This window comes from Trachurus japonicus, chromosome 3 (assembly GCF_045865225.1).
Source record: "Trachurus japonicus isolate A0001 chromosome 3, Traja_1.0".
NCBI classification, from domain to species: domain Eukaryota; kingdom Metazoa; phylum Chordata; class Actinopteri; order Carangiformes; family Carangidae; genus Trachurus; species Trachurus japonicus.
This window is the reverse complement of record NC_140909.1, coordinates 25,652,115-25,679,758: the sequence shown is the minus strand read 5'-3', so window position 1 is coordinate 25,679,758 and position 27,644 is coordinate 25,652,115. Positions and strand designations below refer to the sequence as shown.

Here is a 27,644-nt window from a genome sequence, read left to right as displayed (position 1 = left end):
GTAAAATAATTGATAACAGTTAATAACAATTACAGTTATCAACTATAAATACCCGTTGTTTGTACTTGCTCCTGTGTTGGGGGATTTGTTGTTTTATTCTCTTGAATTTGTGTCTAAATCAAACGTTACATTAAATTATTGGGGGTATTATTAGTACATTTTATTACATAAATGATTAAAAATGAAATGACGGATTAATTGATCATGACAAAAATCTGTTACATAGTTGCAGCGATATACTGTATATATATATATATATGTATAAGTATGAGGGTATGAAATATCACAGTGTTTTACACCGACCTGACTACTGACATGTTTGTGAGTACGACCCTGGTTTACTCAGGTTTTTATTTGTCAGTACACAGTAACTTATTACTGCTCAGAATAGACTGATAGGCCTGTACCTATCCATGCATCTATCAATCTATTTAGCCATCTATCTGTCTATCTTACTGTCATATGACAGTTATTTATAGACATTAGCATGTGTGTCTCCAGGAGACGGCTGGTATAGTTAGCTCTTAAATCCTGTATGTGAGATCAGACTACATAATTACCTATCACATTAAGTCCTTTATGTCCACCAGACTTAGGCCTCTCTCTCTCTCTGCCTCTCCCTCTCTCTCACACACACTCTCTCTCTCTACTTCTCTCTCTCTCTCTCTCTCTCTCTCACTCTCTCACACACACACACACACACACACACACACACACACACACACACACACAGAGCAGCAGCAGTGGAGCAGCTGGTAGCATTATTGACACACAGTGTGCCTAGGGGGTGGGGGGCGGGCAGAGAGAATGAGAGAGAAAATCAAATGGGAAGAAGACGAATATGTGATTGGAAGGAGAGTCTACGTTAGTGTAGATCACTAACTTCAAAGCATTTTTTAAATAAATTGACCTACACACACATAGAATGCACCACAACTTCCTAACAGATACACACACACACACAAACAGCCTCCTTTTGGCGTGAATCTATTCAGACAGACTGCTATCAGCGATGCAGGCATGTCACTCATCACCCCATCGCATCCAACAGAAGAATCAGCAGGACATCATGTCAGGCTTCGTGGAACACACACACACACACACACACATACACACACACACACACCACCAGACATGCATGCATGTGCCAAGCTGCGAGTCCAGGGTTCATAAGGTTGAATGTTTCCAGAGCTAATCAGTGTGCGTCTTATGTCTTAGTACGGTACATAGCGTGATAGAAGATTGTACAAGAGTGGACATTGCTAATCTGCCAATATATGCGTGTGTGCATGTGTGTGTGTGCCAGTCTACCTGTCTGTCTCTTATTATATGATCAAGAACACAGAGGGATGATCCACACAGGTGAACTCCAGATTAGACTGGGCATGCAGACGTATACATATACATCACACACTCGCTCGGACACACGCAGGAAAATGTTTCACGTTGTCATTTAAACGTGACAAATGTCAGCGTCCTCTCATTCTAATCTGTTCTCTTTTATTCTTTAGACTTGTACTGTTGTTCATTCTCATCGTGGGCTCCATGTCCAAGTTTATGAATTTATCATGTTTCACGAGAAGCTAATTTTGGCATTGAACCCCCCCTCCCATCTCCTTATGTTCAATATAAAAAATGCATGTCTATACTGTACCAGCTTCTTTTGTTTGTGAACATGCAGAATTAATCATGCATCAAAATTAAAACCCATCATGATGAAAACATGCTGAGAAATTCAGAGATTTCGCAAGGCCTGTTTTGGGAGTCGCTGGTAATTCGCGGGTTGTCATGTCAGGTCTCTAACGTCAGTGCTGTGAGATTCAGCGGGTGATGTTAAAGGGTTGAGGAAAAGTGGATTTTTTTTTTTTTTTTTTTTTTTTTACTAACCCTGCTCAGCTGCAGATGGATGCAAAAAAAAATGTGTTTTCATTTTTGACAAGAAGAGACAAGTCCAACTCTGAGTATTATAGTCTCAAGGGAATTGGGTAAAGATGGCAGGTGATCTGCACTGTGTGTGCATATAAATGGGAATGTGTGTGCCATTGTCATCGCTTTCAGCAACAACAAAACAAATTAATTCTTTTCTTCCTTGAACGTAAAAATTTGGGGTGTCACTGTGCATGTGTGTGTGTGTGTGTGTGTTTGTGTTTGTCGTTACCCATGTTTGTGTGTGTGTGTGCGTGGTAACAGATGTCCACCCAGTGGCTGCTGGGAAGGCACTTCACATTCTACATGTGTTAAGTGACAGTGATGGACAGCAGGTAGTCTTTTTAATAATTCAATATATTTTAATCTTCTTTCCTCTCTCTCTCACTCACTGTATCTGTCTCTTTGTCAGGAGCCAAATAACACCAGTGACAAGAATATGATTACACAAATTGCTATCAAAAAATAAAACTTGAGGTGGTGTGAATGTGAAAACAATGCCGCCCTTCTCGCATGTATTCTAAACATCTCTCCATTTTAGAGAAAGACCCCCCCCCAAAAAAAAAAAAAACAGGCAGCGGCAGAGAGAATGAGCCAGATGCAGCCAGCCAGTCACTCACTCAGCCAGTCAGTCAGTCAGTCAGCCAGAGACATAGACATTTCCCCAACACCAGGATGCGGGTAAGTGAGCCTCAACTGACCAGAAAAAATTTGCCTCTGTCTGTTAGACACGTAATGGAGTCATTTAACTAGTCAAATTAGGAGCCGGCGAGATGCCGCATGCTTCATTACTGGGTTCCAATGGGCACTGCTCTACATTTACGTCAGAAATGATTTCAGGGCAAATTAATGTTTTTATTGTCCTGTGGAAAAAAAAAAACACACACACACACACATAATAATACACTCACACAACACAATACAGCTCAGGATGACTCTTACACATGTATGTCTACATTCTTGTGCACACATGGCTCAAGGCTCAAAATGCAATACAACAACACACACAGGTTGTTTGCACACAGTGCGACTGAGGCGCACATCTAAAAGATCAGCACCATCTAGAGGTCAAAACCAGACACTGTGTTCGTCTCACTGAGGAAAATTCAAGCGCTTATTTGTCTCCTCTCTTTTTCTTTTTTTTCTCCTTTTCTTTTTTTCCGAGGGGGTTGGGGGGGGCAGTGAGAAATGTTCCCCCGCAGCATGATTAGTTACACACCAAAATGATTGTTTCCTTAAAGCCATTTATTGAGAAGGAGGACATTTGTGGCCACAAGTGTGCAGCCTGTGAAAGATGCAGGAGGGCTTAACATTTGTTGAACAGCCACAATATTTATTTTTCTTTTATATAGGAAAAGAGCACATTCAGAAAAGGTGGAAAATCAAACCGGAGAGGGAAGGAGGGAGGGAGCGGGGGGGTTTAAAAGTAAATTTCAGCAGCAGAAAGGCAGCTAGTTAGCTATGCTGATTCTGTGAGTGACAGCTATTTAGCCTGGCTTGATCCAGCACTCCCTCTCCTGACCTCCAAATCAGAACCAGGTGATGACGGAAATAGGAAATAGAATATATCCACAAGGGAGAGATCAAAGACTGTGTGTGTGTGTGTGTGTGTGTGTGCGGTGGATGAGGAGTGGGAGGGAGGGGTGGGGGGGGGTGTACATGTAGACCTGCTCATCGTCGACAGGGAGGTCTGACAACTGGGATTATTGATGACAAGCAGAGCCCTGTTAGATTCTGAGCATAGGCACACAGACCTCTGGGATTTGGAGTCCTCATGTTGTTTATATGTCCGGCCGCCTCTGAAGACCACCGCCGATCATCTCACCGGCTTCAGCCGAGAGAGATGCAGAGGCTGAGCTGCACTTCAACCAGCCACTGTTTCCCCAAAGCCTTTGCGAACTTCACTCGGATTTCAGTTACAGTGCAGACGCGGTGAAGTTGCCTTTAATGGTCAGAATGAGACTAGGTTCACTCGGCGCTCTTTCCTGTGGCAGTTTTTTTTTTTTTTTTTTTTTTTCAGGCTTCCCGCAGCTGCTTGTATTTATGTTATCAGAGATTACAGCTGCATTGTTTGAAGTTGACTGACAGCCAGTGATATTTATGCTTATGCGTAACTGTGTATTTGGATTCCTTTGTTTTTGACGAGGCACACACACACACACATGCACACACGTAAACACACCAAGATGCGCCGGGGTAAAGATGCTGCGCACATACTCAGCTGTGCAGACAAACAATGCACGCACACACACACACACACACACACACACACACACACTCCCTCTGTCAGCTGCTCTTGTTCTTGACATTCTGTCGATATCATTGCGTCCAAAAGCTGTGTGTGTGTGTGTGTGCTTTTGATGCCACTCGCTGGCCGGAGCACTTTGACACACACACACACACACACACACACACACACACTCATCCACAATCTCTCACACTCCTCTTCTAAGACCTCTGCAGACATCTCCCTCTCTGTCTCTCTCTGTCCCTCTTGTTCATCATCCTCTTCATTCCTCTTCAGACTTCATCGCTGTCCCTCTGTGATAACCAGCCGTAGTGCCACATGGACAGATAGGTTTCAGTCGGGGAAGCGTGTCGACAAGAAGCCGCTGTTGGACTGAAATGCAAATATCTGAGAGAATGTAAGAAAAGTGAGGGGGCGGTCCTGACAGATTAACATGTTTTATGAGTGAGAATGCAGGGACGTACTGATTGATCCCTTCATCCGTCTTCGGGTCAAGCATCCCCCTCCCCACCAAATAAACACAGGCGTTTCATAGAAGCAGGCCTCAATGCAGCGATATTGTTTTTGACTCCGTGTTATGCATTGATCACCAGCTAGATGAATACGTGCACACACCGTCTCTCAAACACATGATGCTCACACACTCCTGGCCTTTCATTTGGACGAGACACTCAGTGTTGTCGCCACATTGCAGTGAAGGATGGAGGTGTGTATTTGTGTGTGTGTGTGTGTGTGAGACGTTCAAAACATCATCTGACTACTGATTCCTTGTCATCTTATTATTACCCGTCCACTCTAACATGAAGGCACCGTGTTGTCGCATGTTTTTGTGCATAGCTGAATTACTCAGGCAATGACTCCATCGCTAATTATAGCTTTCCACTTGAGCAGCGACACACAGACACGGGCCCTTGTGTTAACTTCTCTGGAACTCGAGAGTGTTGTGGTTATCAGATATATGTATTACTGTGCCGCGTTCAACTTTGTCATCTTAATGTTACTCTGACTTGAAAGCAGAGTCTGCGTGGCGCTTTGTGTTTTATGTGCCCTGTTGCGAAAGTTAGGGTGTGCGTGTGTGTGATGTGGGGGGGTTGGGGGGTTCAAGATGAAACTGACTATCAACATGCATCAACCAACACTGATGGGTGACAGTTCATATCTTCCTGAGGGAATAAATGTATACACCCCTGTACTGCTCCATGTACCCCAGAGTTCCTCAAACTCTTTCAGACTCAACAAAGAAAATACAACACACTGACTACCTAAATCGCTCCACACCCCAAAATCAATAGCACCTACCGCTTTTGTAGTTGGGTGGTAAAAACTTTTTTTTTTCTGTTCTTTCTTTTTTGGTCATTTTTTGGATAGGACAGTGAGTCCTCAGTCAAACCAGGAACTCACAACTCAAAGATTTTGCATCTACACCGTAATCTGCACATCAGCAAGTGATGCTATTTACATTGCATCATAATAATCAGACACATATGAACACCCTGATGTCATCAAATGCACCATGAATCTAAAATTGGGTGGTTTCATTGCTCTCCAAAAAGTCCAACAACACTTTAAAACAGCCAAATCAAACAATAATAACTCATACTGTATGTGGTAACACATACTTTGCTGAATCCTTAAATTTAAAACTTTAATGACTATAGTCGGCAAGTGACTTAGGGACCATTATACCCTGTTGCTTCCTGATGCAATAGGGAAACTTCCTCCTCCTCCTCTCGTCTTTGTGTAAATTTCATGCATCTTATTTATTTTTCTTCTAACTCCCTCCAGAAACTGTAAAAACTTTACCTCAGTTTGCGCTGGCATAACATAACATCCCTTTTTATAGCTGTCTTGTCTTCGAAAAAAATCTTTTTGTGCTATAAAGAAACCTGGCTCACAATGTAAAACACATTAAAGTCAGCAGTAGAAGCTGCCAATCTGGTTGGTTGGTTGGTTGTGGTACTGTAATTACATTAATCTCTACAAATTAATCTGGTTCAGATTTATTGATGTTAAAATGCTGCTATGTAGCACATTTTCCAATCTGAGATCTGCTGTAGTTGGTACAGCCTGATACAGTATAGAACCACCAACCCCAACAGAAGAACCTCTTGAAGACGCCTACTTTTTTTTCTGGGTGTTGAATGGCTGGATACACGGTTGAGTCCGAGCACCGATCAAGTCCTGGCTCAGTTGTCCAGTCCGTCCAGAAGGCAGCTCCACAGGATGTTAGCCGTCTCAGCATTCTGGGATAGCTGCCCGGGGGTCCCGGATGACCTCAAGAGTTAAAAGCAAACAGCGGGAGAGATAGACGAAGGCATGGAGGAAGCACAGAAACTGACACAGAGACAGGAGGGATGGAGGTATGTGAATGAAGGCAGAGAGGTTGAGGGAGATGGAAGAGAAGTGGCTGGTGGGAGGTTTTTAAGACATAAAGAAACTGAAAAGAGGCAGCAAAAAGATGTAGTGATCAAGACACACAAGGAAATCAACAAAATATGATTGCAAACAGCACGGCATTTGAAGATTTACAGAGAGAGAGGGGGGAAAAAAGAATGGTACGTTATATCACCAAAGCTACACACACAGACATACCAATATTATACAGTATAATAGACTTCCATTGAAGAGAAAGTTTAATGATGGGCACCCATTTAGTTATATGTAGAGTGCATATCATAAAAGCTCAGTCCAACCATCTCTTTTCACTGGCACTATAAAAATATATGCAAAAATAACTTTCAGAAAATCTTGATACTTATTTTTTTATTTACTAAAACCCCTGACAGTCTGTGTTATCTTAGCAAAGTGGAACTACCCTCTTCCTCCTGGAACATATTCATTCTGTCACACTTGATTGTACGTACAAAGACTACCACATGTTGTCTATATAATCTGGCCTCTCTCAGAATGAAGCCGACGTGCCTCTCCAAAAGTTAGGGTGAAAAAGTTCAAGGACAGGTGTTGTTCCACCATCTAATAAACGCTTCCATTGAAATACAGACCTCTTTATTGCCCAAAACTGGGCAACATCCCTCTGGTTGAGTGTTAGCAAGTTAAGCTCCAAAATCTCAAGGGAAAGCCCAAAAGCAGAGGATAAAAGTCTGTTATAGCCAGGTTTGAAACTTCATGCACTGGTAATAAAACTTTCAACAGTGATATATGAGCGTAATGTTTGCATGGTCACATAGTTTAGTCTAAAATGAGATACAACCATTCTGCTGTCTGTTTTAGAGCTGGTTCATGAAGAAAGAGCATGAATGAGCGAACCGTAGGTTTACAAGACAAACTTAGGGCACAGTGTGTGTGTGTGTGTGTGCATCTGTGCAAACAAGAGAGAGAGAACAATTGAGATTGTCATCCCTCAGATGGACCCGGTGAGCGACTTGTCATATCTGTCATTTCCCACATTGGTGGGCCCCACCCGCTTTCCCACAGTCCTCCTCTCCTTTGGCCTGATAATGACGCTTAAGAAGGTAATGGTGTAAATGAAAGCTGCTCACTATCTGCATGTCTCTCTACCTCTCTCTCTCTCTGGGGAACAAAGAGGCCTTATTATACCTCCCTGTCAGTGTCACTCTGTGTCTCACCACTGTACAATCACTGTTTTCAGCAGCACAACCAGCATGGGGTGAATGGAGAGAGAGACTGAAAGTGGGCGAGACAGGTGGAGAGAGAACGGGAATGTCTCCCTCCAGTAGCAGCATTCAACACTAGTTATCAAGAAGTGCTTTTTTTTGGGGGTGAGGGGTGGGGGGGGGTTTAAAGTGCACTGTTCGTTTGTTGAAAATGTCTTTGTGTGCAGCTTCTTCTTTTTTTTTTTTTCTTAAAGCTTAAACAGGCAGTGTAATTTATTAGAGCTGCACATTCACATGACACACATAGGAACACACACACACTTCTTAAGTCAAGCGATATCTTCTTATTGGGGAATCTTTCAATAAATCAATGTGACTTTAAACACATTTCCCAGGCGACGCGGCTGACCTGATAAGAAGTGAACTAATCTCTTTTGAGGCTGCTGGGAGAGCTTTGAACCAAATCTACTGTGCATCTATCACCAAGGTTATTTGTCAATGGCTGCTAATCCCAGGTAAATTTCCCTGGTTTTATATCAGGGGTTCTCATGTCTGAAGTTTCTTGGCCTTGGGAAAATAAGAGAGCAGGCTTATGGAAAGTAGGGGAACAAAAGAAATGTTATGGATTTTAACAGCAAAACAATGGTGCAGTGAGGGAAAGAGAGCAGGGAGGCAAGGAGGCGCAGGGAGAGTAGTTCTAAATCATTCTTTTACACACCAAAATCTGAAGTGGTATTGCAGTGCGTTTATCTTTATAAAATTATTTTAAATTGTCAGGCCCATGCGCGATCAAATGTAATGCGTTTAAGCACACACCTCGTACTGGTGATTTCACTCTCCTTTTGTTCAATATATCACTGCACCATATGCTCACAAAGTTTTAATGTCATCTGCCGTGTCTGCAGACCACTCAAGGTCAGAGCAGAAATCCTGGAATCTGTGCTTTGGTTACATTTGTGTAATTTATGAGGGCGCCCAATTAGCAGAGCACACAATGATTGTGACCAACGTCTGGTCTGCAATTAAAAAAAAACAAAACTTGTGTTCAGCCTTTGCCCATCGCACACGGCGTCGCTATCGTCACACACAGAAAAGTGATAAGTTTCTTGTCTTTGCCGTCTCGTGTGCTCCACTACCTCATGTGGAAAGAAACCTCTTTTTGATTTTCCTCTTTCTTCTCGTTTTTTCTTTTTCATTTTCATCCTGTCCACCACTCCCCACCTCCTCCTCCTCCTCCCCCTTCCTTTTTTATTTTTTCTTTCCATCCCTTGAAGTCCCCCCCATGTGCGCAGAAGATCATGGAAAATCACTTGCCATATCTGTCATCTGTCACGCTCTCTGATGAACAGTTTTGATCTCTCACTCCTCTGTTTATGGCCGTTGTCAAGCAAAAAGAGTCGTAGCCGAAAGTGCTTACACCAGCGCGTAAATAGTTTGACGTGTGGCTCTGTAACAAAGTTGTGGGAATAAATAAGGAACCAAACAACCACACAGAGTTGCAATTAAGTTGTATGTCTGCGTTATGAAATGTTTGGAGCAGCGTGATTTCTGTTCACCCTTTTACACATTTTTGATTCTTGATATCAAAAGTATGTATTTCTTTGTTCCTCGGCTGCGAGAGATCAAAGGGTAAGCACAGTATATTATGGAAAGCACTCAGCTACATACACACACATACACACACGCAGACACAGTGCGCAGTGGGATAGCAGAGGAATATGTGGAATATAATGTGATTGCTGCTCACTTCTTCCATTGTGAGGTCATGGTGTTAAGGTCCAAGTGAGATGAAGGATTTGTGAGAGAAGAAGATTTTCATAGCTGAATGGAACAGGCTTGAAATGTCAACATTAAAATCAAGACCGCTTTACAGCTATACGTCATTTAACATCTCGACAAAATGTAAAAAGTAATTAATAAGAAATGTAGGTCTAGATGAACAAAGTTAAGAAAAAATTAATATAGCAAAATCTAGATAAAATCAATAAAAATGTAAATTAATAAAGTCAGAGTTTCCTCTTTTGTTCCCAACAAGTCACAACAGTGATTACAATTTAATATGTATTTTGAAATCGGACTATTTTAGATGTCGGTTGCAGATAGTTACCATTGTTATTATTATATTTAATCACACATGTCTCAGATGTTTTGCATCTTTGTATAAATTGAGATCTGGCTACACGGCATTATGTAAAGATCAGAATGATCTGAAGTTGCTGTTTCTGAGAGCATTTTAATTGTGCCTTAAAGTATTTTAGTTTCAGAAGAACACAATACAAAACTATATGCTAACGAGGAAAAAGACTCAACTTTTAAAGGAATTAGCTATGACAGCCTGTAAAATGTCAATCAGCCTTTCTATGGTTAGATACACTGAGTTTAATGAAGGGAACAATGAGGAGCAAGGAAATATACAATGATATATTGTTCCTGGAAAAATGGGATAATAAGAAAGCACAGTTAATATGCATCTGACAGGACCTTCAAATGGAGATAGGCAGATTTGTTGTTTTGCGCTAAATGTGAAATTGGCATTCTAATGAATCACATACCAGCACATGCAGGTTTGATATGACTGCGTTCTCTACTGTAGATACAGAAAACAAGCTAGAAAAAAAAACTTCATGTCAATTTATTTTTCTGCACAATTTTATTTATTCAAGCGTTTTTTTTTTCTTTTGTTTTCTTTTTCTTGCATAACACATCACTTTAGTTGCAGAACCTGAAAGGATTCTGCAACAGACATTGGACTAAATGCTGTCTGTAACATTTCCACAATGGCAAGAATTAAAATCTTAGGTTCAGTGTTGACAGCTTCAAACACACACACACACACACACACACACACACACACACACACACACACACACACAAAAGTGGTGTCTTGGTCTTAAGAAACCCATATAATTTGAACCTAAGTTCATGGTTATTTGGACAGCTTAGAGACACATCAGTGTTACTGTCCAAGACTGACAGAAGGCAGAGGAAAGGCCCGAGAGGAAATGAATGAGACTGAGAGATACACAGAAAAAGAGAAAATGGAGAGCGAGTCGGAGAGAAGGCAAAGATGAGGAGGACAAGTGTGTGTGTGCGTGTGTTTGTGTGTGTGTGTGTGTGTGTGTGTGTGTGTGGAGCGTGGGGAGTGGGGGGCTGATCTTGGAAAGGTTTCGTATATCATAATTATCCCGTTAAGTAACAGCGGAGCGGCCTCCCCGAGGGAATTCGTCTTAAATGGAAGATTTGCAAGGAGAACGGGTCAGAGAGAGAGAGAAAAACGGCTTCCAGTCGGCAGGAAATCCTGTTTACATTTACATAATCATATCAACACTCACTCCTTCTTCTTCTTCGTTTTTTGAGTGCCGGGTGCCTCTTTTAAAGAAAAGGAAGGGGGGGGGGAGTGGAGAAGACAAATGAGGGAGGACTTTAGGTTTCTGCTTGTCAACATTTGTTGTTGTTTTATTTTCTTTTTTTTATTATCAGTATTATATTTTCTAAAAGGTAGTGCCAGTGTTGCCGACCATTGTTCCACCTTGTACCTCGTGTTGTCCTCCTTGAGTGGTGTTTGTCAGACCTTTTGGCCTCTTTCCCTTGTTTGTCATCTAAAAAAAAAAAAAAAAAAGCGAAAGCGAAAAAAAAAAAGAAAAGCTTAAGCACAAATATGGTGTTGCCGGCTGTGTGAGACTTAATTGAGATCTGCTAAGAGCAGGCAGCAGCTGTTTATAGCAGCAACTGTTGAATCATCAGAGACCACCGAAAGCCTGTGAAACCATGTTAAAAAGAAACCAGGTGCTCCTTTTTTCTTTTTTTATTCCTCACTTTCTCTTCCTTTTTCTCTCTCATTACGTCACGGAAAACTAATGTGGTGATGTAAAAATGTGTGTGTGGGGAGTTTGTGGGAGGAAGAACACAAATACACAGTTGCATCAAACTGTTGTTTAAGTTACGGCATCTTTATGTATCTGCCAAAAATAAAAGGAAGAAATGAGAAAATGTAAGTCAAACATGGAATAAAGAGCAACAACTCGAAAGATATTTAAAAATTATTTTTGGAGTGAAATATAGAGCTAGTTCTTAAATGTAAAGTTTACATTTATATTTATACATATGCACACATAAACAGAATCAACACCCACTTGTGATCTAATCAGACACATCATACCTCCACTATAGAAAGCTGTTTTCTTATTTAGTTCTAGCCTTTGCATACATGCTTTTCACTCCTTTCTTGATCTATTGTTCTTTTAAATGATAAAAGGCGGTGATAATGAATGATTAAGTACAAATGCTACAGTGAACTCAGATTAAAGCTGCTCCAGCAAACACTGAGAGTAAGCAGTAATTGAGAACTGTTTCAGCTTCCATAAATCTTGACAGTCTTGCCTAGTAGAGCTTTAACATATGGCAAGTGCCTGCACCTTAATATACTAAATTGATGCCCATGTTACAGTTGTTCACGGAGCCCACACCTCCCCCTCCTCCCTCTTCCTTCCCTTCCCGTCGACTCCAACCAACCAACCAACCAACCAACCAACCAGCCCTCAGAGCCATCTCCATATACTGCTCTCACTTACGTATCTCTAACACTCTCCTCATGCTGTGGTAACGCTGTGAACCAGCTCTGTGGTTTTAAGTGACAGCTGTGATAGCTGAGGCTGGATTGCTGTTACTCTTCTGTTTGTTTCCCTCTGTGGAGACATAGTTTCTCTGGGATTCTGCTCTGGTTTGTCTTGCCTTTTTTTCTTTTTTGTCCATTTTACCAGAGCTTAATTGATGCAAATATTTAAAATGATGGCATTGTGCTGAAACCGGTGATTGTTGAGATTTAAGGAAGAGCTGGAGGCTACTGACTCACCAGTATCCATATTTAATGAAAGGCCTGATATTTTGGCTTCATTATTTGAGGTTGAGATTTATCACTCTACTCAAAGTCTCTATTTTCCAGACTGTGTCTGTCTTTATAAGTGACTATATTATAGACCTCAGCAGGGCAACACACTTACTGCTGCCCTATATATGCATATTGCCCTATATAATATTGCCCTATTTGCTGCTGTGTCTCTAGTTCATTCTCTCCTCCCTCTGTGATCTACATAGTGTACATCCACCATACTTTGTCATCATAGTCTGTCCTCTTCTTCTGTCATGGTCAAGTGGACAGATTTGGGGACACAGTTCAATAGCCAATCTACATCCTACTTTTTCCTTCCCATCCCCCATCTGTGGCTTCATACTGCACTGAATCAGCATCCAGATGTGTCACCACCTCTGTGCTGGTGTGGATAACAGCAAACACTTCTAAGAGGGCCGCGGTTTGGCAGATTAGCGCTGACAATTAATGCAACAGACTCTAAGGAAGGCCGCGTGCCCTCTTGTGTTTGGTAGTGGGTAGGTGCAGTTGAAAAAAAAACAACAGCAAAGAAGTTTTCAAGACAGTGAAAGAAACTGTTTGTAATGGGAACTCAATTCCAGCTCTAAAGGTCACGAGAGGGCACTACAGATTGAGATGCAATTGCAATGTCACATTTCACAGTTTTCAGTAGTTTTTTACTTACTATCAATTGACACACAGAATGAATCCTCCCTTTGAAGAAATAAACATGTTCTTCTTCACCACAGTTCTGGTAGACATAGATGTAACAAGTGTAAGCAAATCCAACCACAGCAAAATCAAGTAGACTACACTGCAAGTTGAAACATTTGATACACAGATACACAGATAATCACATTAAAGACACTCGGTGGATCTGTTTCGTGAGATTATGCGGTTCGGGCAGTTTTCTTTCTTTTTCTTTCTTTCTTTCTTTCTGACAGACTGTACAGCTGAGGGCACTATAATTCAATCGAGAAGCCTTTAACCTTTGCTCATGTCTCAGAGAATGACAAAAGAATGTACTGTAAGGTCATGTCAGAACAAAGCTGACATGGACGTGAGGCATATGATCTCACCTGTTTGTGGTTCCTAAACGACAGCTTCCTGTTTCAAAACAGATGATGATGAGTAGGAGGAGGAGGAGGAGGAGGAGGAGGAGGAAGCTCCAAATCTGTGTTTTCCTCGCAAGAACGTGAAGGCAGCGTGAAGTTACAATGTTAAAGACGCACACACATAAAGTTGTGAAAGCACACAGCCACACCCAGAAGAGACAAGACAGAAAACAAGTCCTCCAAAATAAAAGCCTTCATTTGACCTTGATAGAACCAGGGCACATGGGTAATCTGGCAGTTTAATGATTTATTTCTCACTCTCTCTCACTCTCTCTCTCTCTCTTTTTTTTAATTTTCAGTGTCTTATTTTTTCTCCCCTCCCTCCCTCTTTCTCTCTCTCACTCTCTCTGTCTTTGTGTGTCACAAGCATTTAAGATGTGGCCTTTTTTCCCCTGCACATTCCAACGCCATTATGTTACATTGTTGCTGAATAAAAGGCCGTATTATGTTCCATCCCCCCCAGTAAAAGGGCAGAAGTGGACCCAGTTTTTATCTGCTGAACGAATCAATCAGGATTATGTCAGCTGAAAAGAATCACAGACAGCAGTCGCCAGGCACTGTGTCTCTGAGTGCCTGAGTGTGTGTGTTAGTGTGTATATCCCTCTTCTCTGTGTGTTAAAGGATGGGAAATTTGCTAAAAAAAGAAAAAAAAGGCGGAAAGCACTTGTTGGGTATGAACATACCCAGCTTGGTGACAGAGATGTCATTTTGGGTCTAAAAAGCAAGAGGATTTTTTATTTATGTGTTTACCCCCCCTCATCAACCTCCCCACCCCCCTCAATCAACCCCTTTCTCCTCCTCTGTGGGAGGATTGGAAGGGCACTAATTATCATTTCATCAGAAATGATTAGGAGATCAAACAGGGATCGAATGCCATTTCCTTCCATTAATGCAGGGGGTTTAGAGTGCCTGTCATGGCTTGGCTTGTCCTACGGCCTGTGGAGGGAGAGAGAGAGAGAGAGAGACAGAGAGACAGAGAGAGAGAAAAGAAAAATAATAGGGGGGTGGGGGGGGCAGAAGAGGGGAAGAATGGGGAAGAGGCTTAAGAGGAAGGGAGCAAGGGAGGGACAGAACGGGACAGGGGTTTGGCAACAGAAAGAGAGAAGAGCTATTCAGTTAAAAGGCCAATGGATTTTGCGAGTGTAAGCTGAACAGCAGAAAGCCATCATTTGAATGACGAAAGATAATTAGAACTACTATTTTTCTTGTGTGATTTTGTGGAAATCTGTACAAAAGCGGAACTCAAAATTCAATCTGCAGCGCGGCCTTTTAAGTGTTACCACAGAAGAAGACTGGTCTGACTTATAGTTCCCTCTCGAAGCCCTTAGTCAGAACTTGTGGAGGCTCTCTTGTGGCATTTCCCACAGAATACTTTCTCTTTTATTAATGATATATATTTTCTTAAAGGTCCAATATTGTATAGAGGTAAATGTCCATGTTTAGTTCGATTAGAAAGCTAGTCTAGGTTTTATATTATTAATGTAAAGTATCAGGTTAAGAGAAATGCACACTGCTGCTTGTATTCAGAAACTGAGCCTCAAATCCAGCCATCAGGACTTCTGTATCTTTGTGATGTCATAATGAAGCAGTCACTGCTCTCAGCCATGCCCAAGAGGTTCAGAGCCTTCTCTCTTCTGATTGGCTAACTGACCCTAAAGTGAATTGAACATTTTTGGATCCTGTATCTTCCTGTGGATCAACACTTAAACTAAAACCCAGGATAAATGTGAAACATGGGACTTTAAATAAGTGTCTCCTGATATTTTTTTGATCATAGCATCCCCGTTATAAGGTTCAACTTTGAAAGGTTTAAATGAGAAACGGGACTGTAACTAAGTGATGCTGAGTTGACACCTAACAAAGTTAAATGTTTCCATTAGACGATCAAAGAGACTTGAGGTGGATATGTGGAAGATTAGGGAGAAATGGCGAAGGCAGAGGGGCAGAATGGAGAGTGTGGATGAGGTTGTGATTGTTTCAGCACATCAGATGAGAGAAATGTCAAAGAGAATATGAGAGATGACCTCTGTGTTCATCGCCCATTAATGACCCTGCAGCTCCCAGCTTCATTTTCCCTCTCATCAAAAACATTAAAAAAAAAAAAAAAACATTTCCTCCTGTCTCCAATAGTCATTTCCCCCCGCATTGTATTTATGTATTGAAAAAAAAAAAGGTAATAGATCAAGCACATTCCATTATTCTCTTATAAGATCATTAGCAAATATAATTAGATATGAAAGAAAGTAATTTGGAGAGGAGAGGGGAGAAAAGCGCTATCAGGCAGAGAAGACAGATTGTAGCATCAGAGTGTTTGGGCTTAAATTGCTCAGCGGAGGTATTATCAAGCCGGCAATCTTTTAGCCTCAGAAATAGTTTTGGAGACAGAGAGCGAAAGATAGAAAGAGGCCACTAACATTCTCTTCATTGTGTTTCCCCAACTGCAATCATTCTTTTTTTTTTTTGTACATTTTACTCACTTTTTTCCTCTCCTCTCTGAATCTTTTCGTCCTGTCACATGCATCACCTCATACTAGACCCAAGAGTTTGCTGCGAAAACAAAACTGAGTTTATAAAAAGAAAACAAGTTGACATGGAGTCATCACACACACATAGACGTACACAAAAACACACACATTATAACAGACAACAGAAAACAGGTAGCCTTTTTACCCACCTCTCGCACATATTGATTTGCCTTTTGTATTATTTTTGTGACTTTAAAAAACAAGGAAATAACACACAAATTGTGTTCCACCTTGAAGTCAGCTTTGTGGAACCTTCTCGCTGCACATCTCATCTTTCTCTCTCTCTCCCTCTTGTGCGTATGCCCCCCACTCCCCCCACCCCTCCTTCCACTCTCCACCCGCACACAGGAGTTTTTCGTCACTCTTTGTTGCACCTTAACACCACACTCTGTTTGTCTAATAGGGATCTGAGTCGAAAGCAGAGTGAGAGCACAACAATCCTGCTGCGTTTCGCCACAAATTTGCTTTCTTTTTTTATTTTTCTCCCCCCTCTTCCCTCACCCCTTCTTCTTCTTTAGTAGTGCTTTGAGGGATTGGAGGGGGGGAGGAGGGTGGGAAGGGTGCAAAGGAGGGGTGGCGGGGTGGATGTGGATTTTTCTAGTCTTTTGTGCAAATCACAGGGAATGGTAACTATAAACATCCTGTATTCATTAAAACCATCTAAAAATACAATTTTTAGTTGGGGGGGAGGGGGTGGGTGGAGGGTTGGGAGGGGAGGAGGGGAGTGTGGGGGGGGGGTGGTTGGTTGTGTGCGCTCACTTCCTTGCCGCTCCTCCTTGGTGTATACAAGCGAGCCGTGTTATGCCTGGTGCCGCTCATATTTACATATTTATAAATACTGGGCTGTACAATGTGACGGGGCTGTGCCAAGAACAACACTTTTCTGCTAGTGCAGGGCCCGGAAGCCTGGGAGAGGGAACAAAGGAGCCACAGCCACCTTCAGTGGCACAGAGAGCATTCACAGAGCTCCACTTTACTCTCTGCTTAAGTCCATATGGACTGAGATGATCACACATGATCCACTGAACCCAGAGTACTGTCTGCTTGGCACAGAGTGTGCAATGATATATAACATAATTTTGTCTCATCTAGGAAGTTGCTATTTTGTCACTTGCATCTCTTGTACAAGTCACCAGTGTTTTATTTTGTTCATTTTAAAAGCCTGGACAGATAAGAAATGAAACATTCAATTTATCGGAAGAAAAAAAAATGTACCTTCGAAAATTCAATACTGTAAAAAGCAGAAATACAGTATATAATATGTGATTATTTTGTGACATCCAAACATGAGATGTCACACATGGTGATGTCTAGCCATGCAGATAGTTTTGGTTTGATGCAGCCAAATTTGGATTTCAGTCATGTCTACATTCACCTCGATACAATAGTGATGAGATTCACAGTAGTGAAAAGCAAAAGAATTCAACACACAGCCTTTCCAGAAACTGTATATTCTGATTACTCCAGATAATTTACCAAACTCACTGTAAAAAGTTTTTGTAAAGCCAAGGATATCCCCTGTGATAGTAATTGTTGACAGTTAAACTAAGTTTCATTCACCCCGCTGTATTAAAGTGGAGACCCCCCCCAGAAATTCAGCAGATTCAGCATCTTATAATGCAGCTTCTAAAGCTTGATTTAAAGTTGGACAAAAGGGCAGGATCAACTCATTTTATTATAAAACAAGTCTATATTAGCTTTACCTTAGTGCCACCAAAAATAAACAGAATGAAGTGGGAAGCAGTTGAGATGCACGCAGCAGCATATTTTAGTCACTCGTGTTTGGCTTTGACATGGAGAAATGCTCTACAAATGTGTCACACACTATACCAGTAGCAGGAATGGCAGGGTGTTACGCTGCAAAAAAAAGGCCAGCTTCTGCTCGGTGAGTGCCTGTTGTGTGATGTTTTCACAGACTGCTATTAATGTCAGGTGATACATCTGAGACCACACACTCACAGTCGCACGCACCCGCGCACACACTACACAGTCCACCGTATCCTAAGGCGGTCTGCGACACATGCTCAGAGTGCAGTGGTATGCCATTGTTCCACCCTCCGTCTCATTTATCCATTCTGTTAAGCATGACACATGTATTAACAGTGGATGGATCCTGGAGCTGTGTGTCCTCACGCCATATGTTTTCCTTTTCCTTGGTCTCCTCTTCTTCCCAATAACAACCCCTACTGCCATCTGCGGTTCTCAAAAGGCACCACAGGAGGGCGCACTTACTCTTTCACGTTGCGTTTTAAAAGTGTTGAGGAGATGTAGTGGTGTTGATCAGTTGCTCTGCTGATATATATATATAAATATATTTTGATCAATATCATAACATCATTGTGTTCCCATCATGTATGCGCGCTGCATCGGCTCCCAGGAAGGGCAGAGTCTTTGAAGGAAACAAACAGATAAGCTTTGAATTCATGTGATAAATGAATGCCAGGCAGGTTTTTCTGTGTCTGTGAGGTGCATCTGCCGCCTGCCCGAATGGGAAATTAAAAACTGTGAGGGGAAGTTATGCTAAATCTATAAAGTTGGCCAGGAAATCTCTCCCCCTTCGCAGCGGCAGTTGTTTGGGGAGAAGGAGCACCGTGCTTAAATAATAACATTCCAGGTGGCTTAGTTAATGAACAGTGAAAATCAAATATGGGGCCTAATCTGGAGCTCGTTACAGGAAGTTTCTTTACAGGGATGTCAAAGGCAGGAAGTGCCCTTGGGGAGAACAGACACTTTCTGAAGCTTCAAAACAAGGAAACTTTATTTAATAGAAAGTTTAATTTTAGGAAATTAAGAATATATAGACACATATATACACACACATCTTATCATAGCATAAGGAAATGAATAAATGACTGATGTTTAATATTGTCATTGTTCTCAGGGATTGTTTTTTTTTGGTAAATGATCTTAACACTTGTTATAACTATGACTATATGTTAAAACGGAATCTGAATCAGTAGGTAAATGACACGGTCTAAATGTATGTAGAGGTATGCTCAGCTATTGGTACAGAGGGTTCAGTGTCTTATTCACTGTCTTAGCTTGCCATCTTGTGGTGAAAGGTGGTTATGAACTAATATCCTCCACTAGAGCAGAATTAAAATCAGGGATGTGCTGCAACCCTAGAAAACCAACACCTCAATGCTTAATATGATTTAGACTATTATTTAGCATTAGGAATCACATTTTGTATATTACAGATTTTTTTCAAACAACGATCAATGGTTAAACACAGACACACATGTGTATGTATAATATCTATAATATTTATATATCTATATATATTTATATGTATATTTGTTATTATCCTTTCGAACGACAACAGCCTCCTGAAGTCAATAACATGGTGCACTAAAAGCAGAAATGTAAAATAAGTGTTGGTTACACAGTGATGTTGTGTTTGTTCCCTCGGCACAAATACAGCCAGAGAGTTGGTATTACTCAGAGTTAAATCTAAGAGATGTTTTATCATGTTATTAGCTCTTTATTTTCCCTCTGTTACCGTGGCACTTCCTTTCATTTTGATATCCATTTCCATCCTTGCGAAAGCACAGTTCAAATAAACCCGTGTTTTAATTTGGTTTTGTCAGATTCATAACGCCACTTTAAAAGAACATGACATGCAAATGTGTTCCGCAGTGTTTTATTGCAAAATAATTTTCGAAGAAGTAGCTGAGGGAATGAAAGTGTAGAAAAAGGAGGAGGGGTGCTGGGCTAGGAGGGGGACAAGTTGTATTATTTAGTGGCCGCTGCTATGGGACCTAATTACAGTTATGCATTTCATACTGTGTCACCGAATCTTAAAACTTTTTATTAGAATTACTCACTTCACTTCTCACCCACTGTCACACTTCCTGTCACACTTATTGAGCCAACCAAGTCGCTTGTAACAAGTATGAAACTACTCCTGTTGTCATAACCATAATGTGTTAGTGTCTCGTATCATTTTAGAAATTATTATCTCGCTGAGGAAGCTATCACAACCTCGCAGCGTAAACTTCTGTGCAGAGAAGATGCAAAAATAAAATTAGGGAGAAATAATCTGTAGTTTTGCACAGTAGATACAGCAAGCTGATGAAAGCTCTCCTGACTTTCTGGCAAAAACAGCACCTCACTCTTCTATTACGCACTGTTGCAGGAGATAAACAGGATAGACACAATAACAGGAACATGCTAGTAGGCACTGGAAACCATAGTGTTGCAATAAGTGGGCAACGCTTTTCATTTCAAATATATGGACTTTGGTAGTTATCTGGGGAATGTTGTGTTTCTGTTATTGTGTCCATTCTGTGACTTATTTACTAGCCACATACCACCATTTACAACACAACCGATGACAGTAACATGTTCTTCAAAAGCATAACATCAAAACTTACACCAAAGAAATACTCCTTTACAGAAACAGTAACGAAAGAGGTCTGTGGATTATCCAGCAATTATACTGTACATGCTATTGCAGTGTAATATTTTGTTCACCTCCAGTGTATTGGGGTTTAGATCCAGACACACAACCTGGAAAGATTTTTAAAAAAATAACAAAAAAAGAAAGAAAATGCCTTAAGATAAGTTATAGGTACATTTTCCTTGGTTCCTGTTTAAAGTCTCAAAGTCTTGACATCAACTGGCCATCACCCATTGTCCAAAGCTCTAATATCTAATCCATCCATCCCTACTGATCATATGATGCAATGCTGAAGGTGTGTGTGTATTTGTGAGTGTTTGTGTGTGTATGCTGTAGGGTGGGGTCAATTTTGTTGGGTCCGTGGTGCTAATCTGCCTCTTGTTCTCTCATTGGCCGTAGTGCATCTGTGGGTGGGAGAGGAGGACCAGCCCATGACCCATGACCCCGCGCTGACCCACGACCCCAACCATCTTAACAACGACCTTAACCACCCTAACAACCATAACCTAGGCGAACCTGAGGGGCTGGATGCCCAAGCTGTAAACAAAGACTAATGGGCTACCCCCCCCCCCTCCCAGACCGGAGCAAGGCAGGATGATGAAGGCGATGATGAGGAGGAGGATGAAGGATAAATGAAGGAATACACTATAACAAAGACTTTATTTAAGATGAAAAAACACATACTACCGTCAGAGTCAAGAGAAGGCGAGAACTATATGAAGGAAAGTTTGGGGACGGATTTAAGTGATGGACCTAATGGCTTTTGCAAGCGTTTGGACACTAAACAAAGTGACCGCAAATTTTCCTGTTTTGTCTCCTGTGGTCTGAATGCCCCATTGTCTTTGTTGTCTTATCTCTTATACAATGTTTGTTTTTTTTTTCTTTTGATGAAACTACCTGTCTGATTAGCAGTTCTTGTACCTGGCCCCACAATTTCTGATACATTCCTTGAGCTAGAAAGGTATGTTTTCTTTTGTTTTTTTTAGTTAGGACTGAAGTGTTGTGCTTATTAAAATGCTTTCAAAGACTTTTCTCTCCTGTTAAGTCCACGGACCACCATTATATTGTACTGGAATGTATTCTACTGTAGAATAGAAACTCAACTTTACCGGACTGTTGACAGAGACCAAGCACATTTCCTGTCAGACCAGCCACTTTTGGCTCTCCTATCAGCTGTCATAGAGTCACTATTTATGTCCCATTGCCATGCATTACACAGGGCACCACATGACAATCTACAATACAAGTTTGTTTCCAGAAATTATATGGTATTGCTGGAAGAAAAAAAAAAAATACCCATAGCGGACTTTTGATGATGGTGGTGCTAATGATAATTGTGAAAAGGACAGAATATCCAGACTGCCCTTAAATGTACTTTTACCAATACTAAATCCCCTCTCCATAACCAGGCCAGTACAGGCCTTCACCCTGCCATACGGCTTCCTTTGTCTATTTTTCTTGTTCTGTATCATCCATCACAGCGGCCATAGATGCTTAATGTACATAGAGAGATATACAGTAGTTTAAAAAAGGTGAGAACAAAAGTTTTAAAACATTTGTGACAAGGAAAAAGCAAAGAAGTGACAGTAGTTTGCACAGCCACGTTCTCAAAAAGGTTGACATACTTTTAGGGTTTGACAGAGAAGAATTGAAGAAAAAAAAAAAACAAGATCTCATAAACAAAAAAAGGGGGAACTGTTTCTTTCTTTATCACCCACCACCCCATTCACTTCATCTCTCATGTCAACCTCAAGGACTCTAGTGTTGCAGATGTTTGTAAAATACTGCCACCGATCATTGTTGCACAGTGTTAATGACTACTGAAAATGGTTTGATGTATTTACTTTAAGATGAAAAAAAAAGAACAAAAAACTGGGAAAAAAGACATATTGTGTATAGCCTTAGATACAAGTCATCTGTTATTGCTTCTACAAAAAAGCTATGTAGCTGTGCTAGACTGTAGGATGTAGGGTTGATTTTATTTTTAATTTTATATGTACTGTACATTAATGCCTTCTCCATTTACTGATCAAAAAAAAAAAAAAAAAAAAGAGGAAAAAAGATGACAATCGTCTCCTGTGCTGCAAACATATTTGCCCCCCATATACTGTATCCAGAGTCCATTATGAATAGAGGGACTTTATCCTTTCTTATTTCTTTCATTTGTTTTGGTTCTCAGAAGTATTTGGCACTGTGATAGTATTATAAACCCAACCTATACAGTATAAAACTAGCTAACTAACTAAACTGAAGGTGTGTGTTTGTGTGTCCCTTGGCTTTGTGAAATGTTTCTACGTCATTTTTTGTGAACCCAGAGAAAAATTCTAAGTCGGTATATACAGTCCAAATATAATACTACCTTTTTTTTTTAAGTTTGATCAACCTCTATACTGTATGTGGCTTTGACAAATTGTTACCCAGATTTCTTTTTGTATGCAAATCCCCTTTTGACCTGCAACATATAGGCCCATTACTGCTTCAGCAGCAGCAGCATGATTCAGTGCTCAAATTCCAACTCAAAGAGATTTTGCTGCAGTACAGCCTCTGATTTTTTTTTTCTTGAAGTCGATTCATGTAGATTACAATTAACCATTCTTTCATTTTCAATATACCAGGAAAAGAGGGGATTTAAAACTAAAATAATAACAGTGAGACATAAGAAAAGTGAGAAGTGAAGGTTGTAGGGAAATGCAACAGGGTGTTTGAAGGGAGGAATTCTGGGAATGGGGTCTGAGTGAACCAATCAGACTTGTCCTACTGGAGGCACTGACCAATGGCTTTGACCTCTGACCCTATCTCTGTTTTCCAGAGGTATAAAGATGAGAGATTAACGGTGAGAGTCTCACGTGGACTCTCTCCTCCTCTGAACCAGCTATAATGAGCATTCCACTCCACATATTATGTACAAAACCTGTCTTGTGAGCTGAAACACTCTTTATGTTTTGCTGTATCCTCATGGCAGATGCTTCGTTTTGTAACTACTGAACTGTACTTATAATAAAAATAAAATGTATTCAAACAAAAAAAAAAAAAAAAAGATTGTCACAGAGCAACAGCCTGTTTCATGTTTTTTAATTTCTTCATTTCTGACAGAGCGAGAATCAGGAAGGTGAGCGCCGCTGCTGCTTTGGAGTGTCGCTGTGTGATGAGACGTGGGTAAACTGTTTGGAGAGTAGTCCGTCACTTCCAATACGAGTTATTATCTCTCAGTCAGTTTGATGCTGAAGCTTCACGGACTGTGATCATGATGTCGAATACACACAGCTAAATTACTGTCTGCACCACTTCGTCTCCCAAAGGTGCTCGTGAAGTAGCTGTCATGAAACAACACTCAGGAAGTTCCATACAGCAACATGTAAAAGAAGTAGGCCTACTTACCTACAGCGGATTACGTCCAGATTAGATGCCTGCAGGTGTTTATCTCAGGTTGAGTCTCTATCTTCTTCTAGCCCACTCCACGTTTGACCAGTTAACACAACATAAAAACATGCATCACTATCACAGATAGGAAAATCAAACACCGCATCAAACTGCTGTCACCCAGCCCTGTGTATATGATGGAGCTATTACTCCAGATTAGATTAGATTATTTTCAGAAACTGATGTTTATCTGGAATGAATTAAGCTCTACATGCACTGTAAACTGAAGGTACAAGTGGATGCAAACTAGACAAAGGTTTCCATCCTGACTTCTGTCAATATGGCCAAGTGCAATATCCAAATCACATGAGCTGCAATTCTTCTGACCAGACCATAAATGAAGGGTTGGCACATTAAATTATACTCTTCATATGCAAGGAAAAATGTTTGTTTTGTGCAAGCTTGAACAAAAATAACATCATCATTTTTGCATATTTTTTACAGTGGAAATGCCACTCCCAAGTGAAATCGTGGCTCATATCAGAATCACAATGTCTGCCAAAATTATCACAGAATGTGATGTTTCATGCCCCAGTTAGTATTGTGTTTTTGGTTACATTGAAATAAACGTGGTGTCTTGAGTTACATGAACTTTTTTATTTCTACAGATCAGGCTATTTTCTTAACCTTACACAAGTCATGTTAGAGTCTTAACATAGCTGGCTGTACTGAATGTGCTCAATATCAACATTTTTGTGGCTAAATACATATTAGCAACATCTCTTTCTTGTAAACAGAAATGAACCCAGTCCCAATTTCTTGCACAATATATTTGCTGTAAAGTAAGGTGTTGGACTTAAAAATCCTCAGCCTTTTGATTTTCCCAGTGGTGCAGGATTCAATATTCCGTAATACTGTTGTTAATATTTATATTTTTTGTTACTGTCATTAACATAAGGCTTTTTTCTGCTTTAGCCCTCCATACACCTACGTGTGCACATGTTAATTTCCATGTCTTTGATATGTGTGCAGCACTGCTGCAGCACTTTTACATGTTTCCCTCTGACAATCAGGATGGCAGGGGGTGTATGACTTTTTGAAATCAGTGTTGAGAACCTTCATCACAGAGAGGCACTCCTTCAAAGAGGATGAAATAACAAATATACCACCCTTTTTTTAAATAAGGAATTTCTTCTGGGTACAAATTAGACTTTAGTATAACAATATGTGTGTCAAAAAATTTTGAAACTTTGAAATGAGTTATATGAGTGTACTTAAATAAAAGAATAAGGAAAACAAAACATGGTCTTTAGAAATTGTATTTCTTCCTTTAATTTCCTTTAGGTTCCTTTAATTCTTCTTGTCCTTCAAATTGAAGTTACATTGGTTTATCAAACAGACAGGCAGCCAGAAGTTAATGGCAGTATATAGTTGGTCAGGGTTTGTGTGTGTATGTATGGGTATTAAAGTATGCGCGTCTAAATAGATGCTGCAGTTTCCCCATCATAACAGTAAAAATGACAACAAATCTCCCAAACATCACAAGTTAACTCCAGCGAACAGTTTCCTCCCCACTCAGCCCGCTGGCTTCAGCTGACTCTGCTTTTCAAAGGGAGAAATATTTTACAGTTTCATTGCCTCCCTCTGTCATCTGAAACCTGATCCACGCCACATTGATGAAATCCGTGTTTGTGTTAACCTAACGTCAGGACCCCAAAGGCTGCCGAGCCGCTGGGAGGCTGCCCAGGTCAATGCCTGACTAATTTTTAAACGGATCAGCTGCAATGCACCAGATGTGGGAGGGCCTCATGCCACAAATCTCCCCAAGTCTGTTCTCAATAAAACTCACATCCGGAGAAAGTAGCTGTTTGACTGGTTTATATCTACACACACACGCACGCACACACACACACACATCGCCAAAAGACGGATGTTTCCAATGGCTGGATATGAGACTAAGCAGGAACAATCAGGATATTATTGCTTTGCCTCTGTGCGTGTGTGTGTACTGTAGGTTTTTGGTGCATGTGTTTTGTTTTTTTGGTTTTTTTTGTGTTTATATGGGGGTGTGGGCCTGCATGCATGAATGTGTGTGTATATACATTTCAGTAGGTGTGTGGCTCCATGTAACAGTGCACATGTGTCTGATTAAAGAACACATTAGGTCATCTTTCATTTCATCCGGCCTGATGTGCCCGATGGGTGTGTGTGTGTGTGTATGAATGTGTGCACGTGTGTTGCTGTTTGTTGCTCAGTTGAGCAATTTCAACATTTGAAGGGAGCCTTTTCACAGAGTGATGAACACCACTCTTTGCCCTTCATTTAACTTCCTCTCTCGTCATTTGCTCTGTCTCTCCCCTCCTCTCTCTCTCTCTCTTTCTCTCTCTCTCTCTCTCTCTCTCAGTATCCATTTCCTCTCATTTTCCTCCATGGCATGTTGTGCAGCCGTGTGTATAAGCACATGTTTGTGCATGCATGCTACCGTGTTTCTGTAATTGTCTGTTGTGTGCGTGTGCGTCTACGTGTGGATTGATGTGTTTAAGACGACGCTCTGCAGCGACTGCAGTTTCTTTGCGTTGGGTTTGGTCGTCGGGCAGATGGTGACCTGCAGATGAACCCATCTTTCTTCTCATTTGTTCAGCTGCCTCTAATTTTCCCTCCTCCTTTACATTAGAGAAGCTGGGGGCCTGAGCAGCGCTGCTCAGTGTTTTCACCACCAGAGGGCGGAGCAGACCAGCTTTTGTTGTGGAGCTGGTGGCGGGTACACGCTCCTCCGAGCAGGTTGCTTGTTGCAGTGAGGAGAGACAGACAGTGAACATGTTGTGAAATTTGTGTGGTTCCAGCACCTTTGTGTTGTTAAAATTCAACCATTTTAATCCACAGCTGAATCTCAAATAATCAGTTAGTTGACACTCCCTCCAGAAGTTTTAATCACAGCAGACATAGATGGAAGCAGCGTTTAAACCATTATTTAGAGAACAAACCACTGATCAGAACTAAACATTAAAAAAAGAAGAAATAACTAATATATGATCAATAATGAAAAGTCATTTTGAGGCTATGCAGGACATCTGAGTATTCTGAAAATCCTGGCAGCGGCTTTTCTTCAAATGGAGGGTCACACAGCACACACAGGCAGCTCTACGGATTTCAGTGTCTTGCTTAAAGGCACTACAGAAAAAAAGCGTGCTGTATGTCAGATGCTTTAGTGCACGTTGTAGGTTTCATCCATCATTGTTTTCAGTCTCGTGTATTTTCTGTTCCCTGACGGATTTTATGTTGCTCTCCACATTTCCCCCGGACTCTTCTTTGTGTGGTTCCTCTAACTTGTCCTTCTACACCACACAGATTATATTAATGTTTATTATTTCAGAAATGAGCCACTGCCACATGCTGCCTTCTTTTTTTTCACATGCATGTTCTTTTCTACTTCATAGTGTTTTGCGCTGCTGAGGTGGATGAGTTTGTTTTATTAAGTTCCTTTATTTGGGACAACCTGTGTTTACTTTTCTCCCTCTGTCTGTGTTGAAATCATTGTTTAATTACTATAAACACTACACTATACCAAACATAAGAAACTGCACAGCATACTCTACAAAACAGGTCATTGTAAAATGAAGGCACTG

The 27,644-nt window shown here is 40.9% G+C and overlaps 1 protein-coding gene and 1 long non-coding RNA gene across 2 annotated transcripts in view; both read left to right on the top strand.

The window, feature by feature from the left end:
- Positions 1–23,695, top strand: part of LOC146990024 (uncharacterized) — a 28,790-nt gene extending 5,095 nt beyond the window's left edge. The window contains exon 3 of the long non-coding RNA XR_015034743.1: positions 21,058–23,695. This is a non-coding gene — a long non-coding RNA (uncharacterized LOC146990024). The remainder of the gene's footprint in view (positions 1–21,057) is intronic.
- The window catches only part of znf536 (zinc finger protein 536), a 115,085-nt gene that overhangs the window by 71,800 nt on the left and 15,641 nt on the right, over positions 1–27,644 (top strand).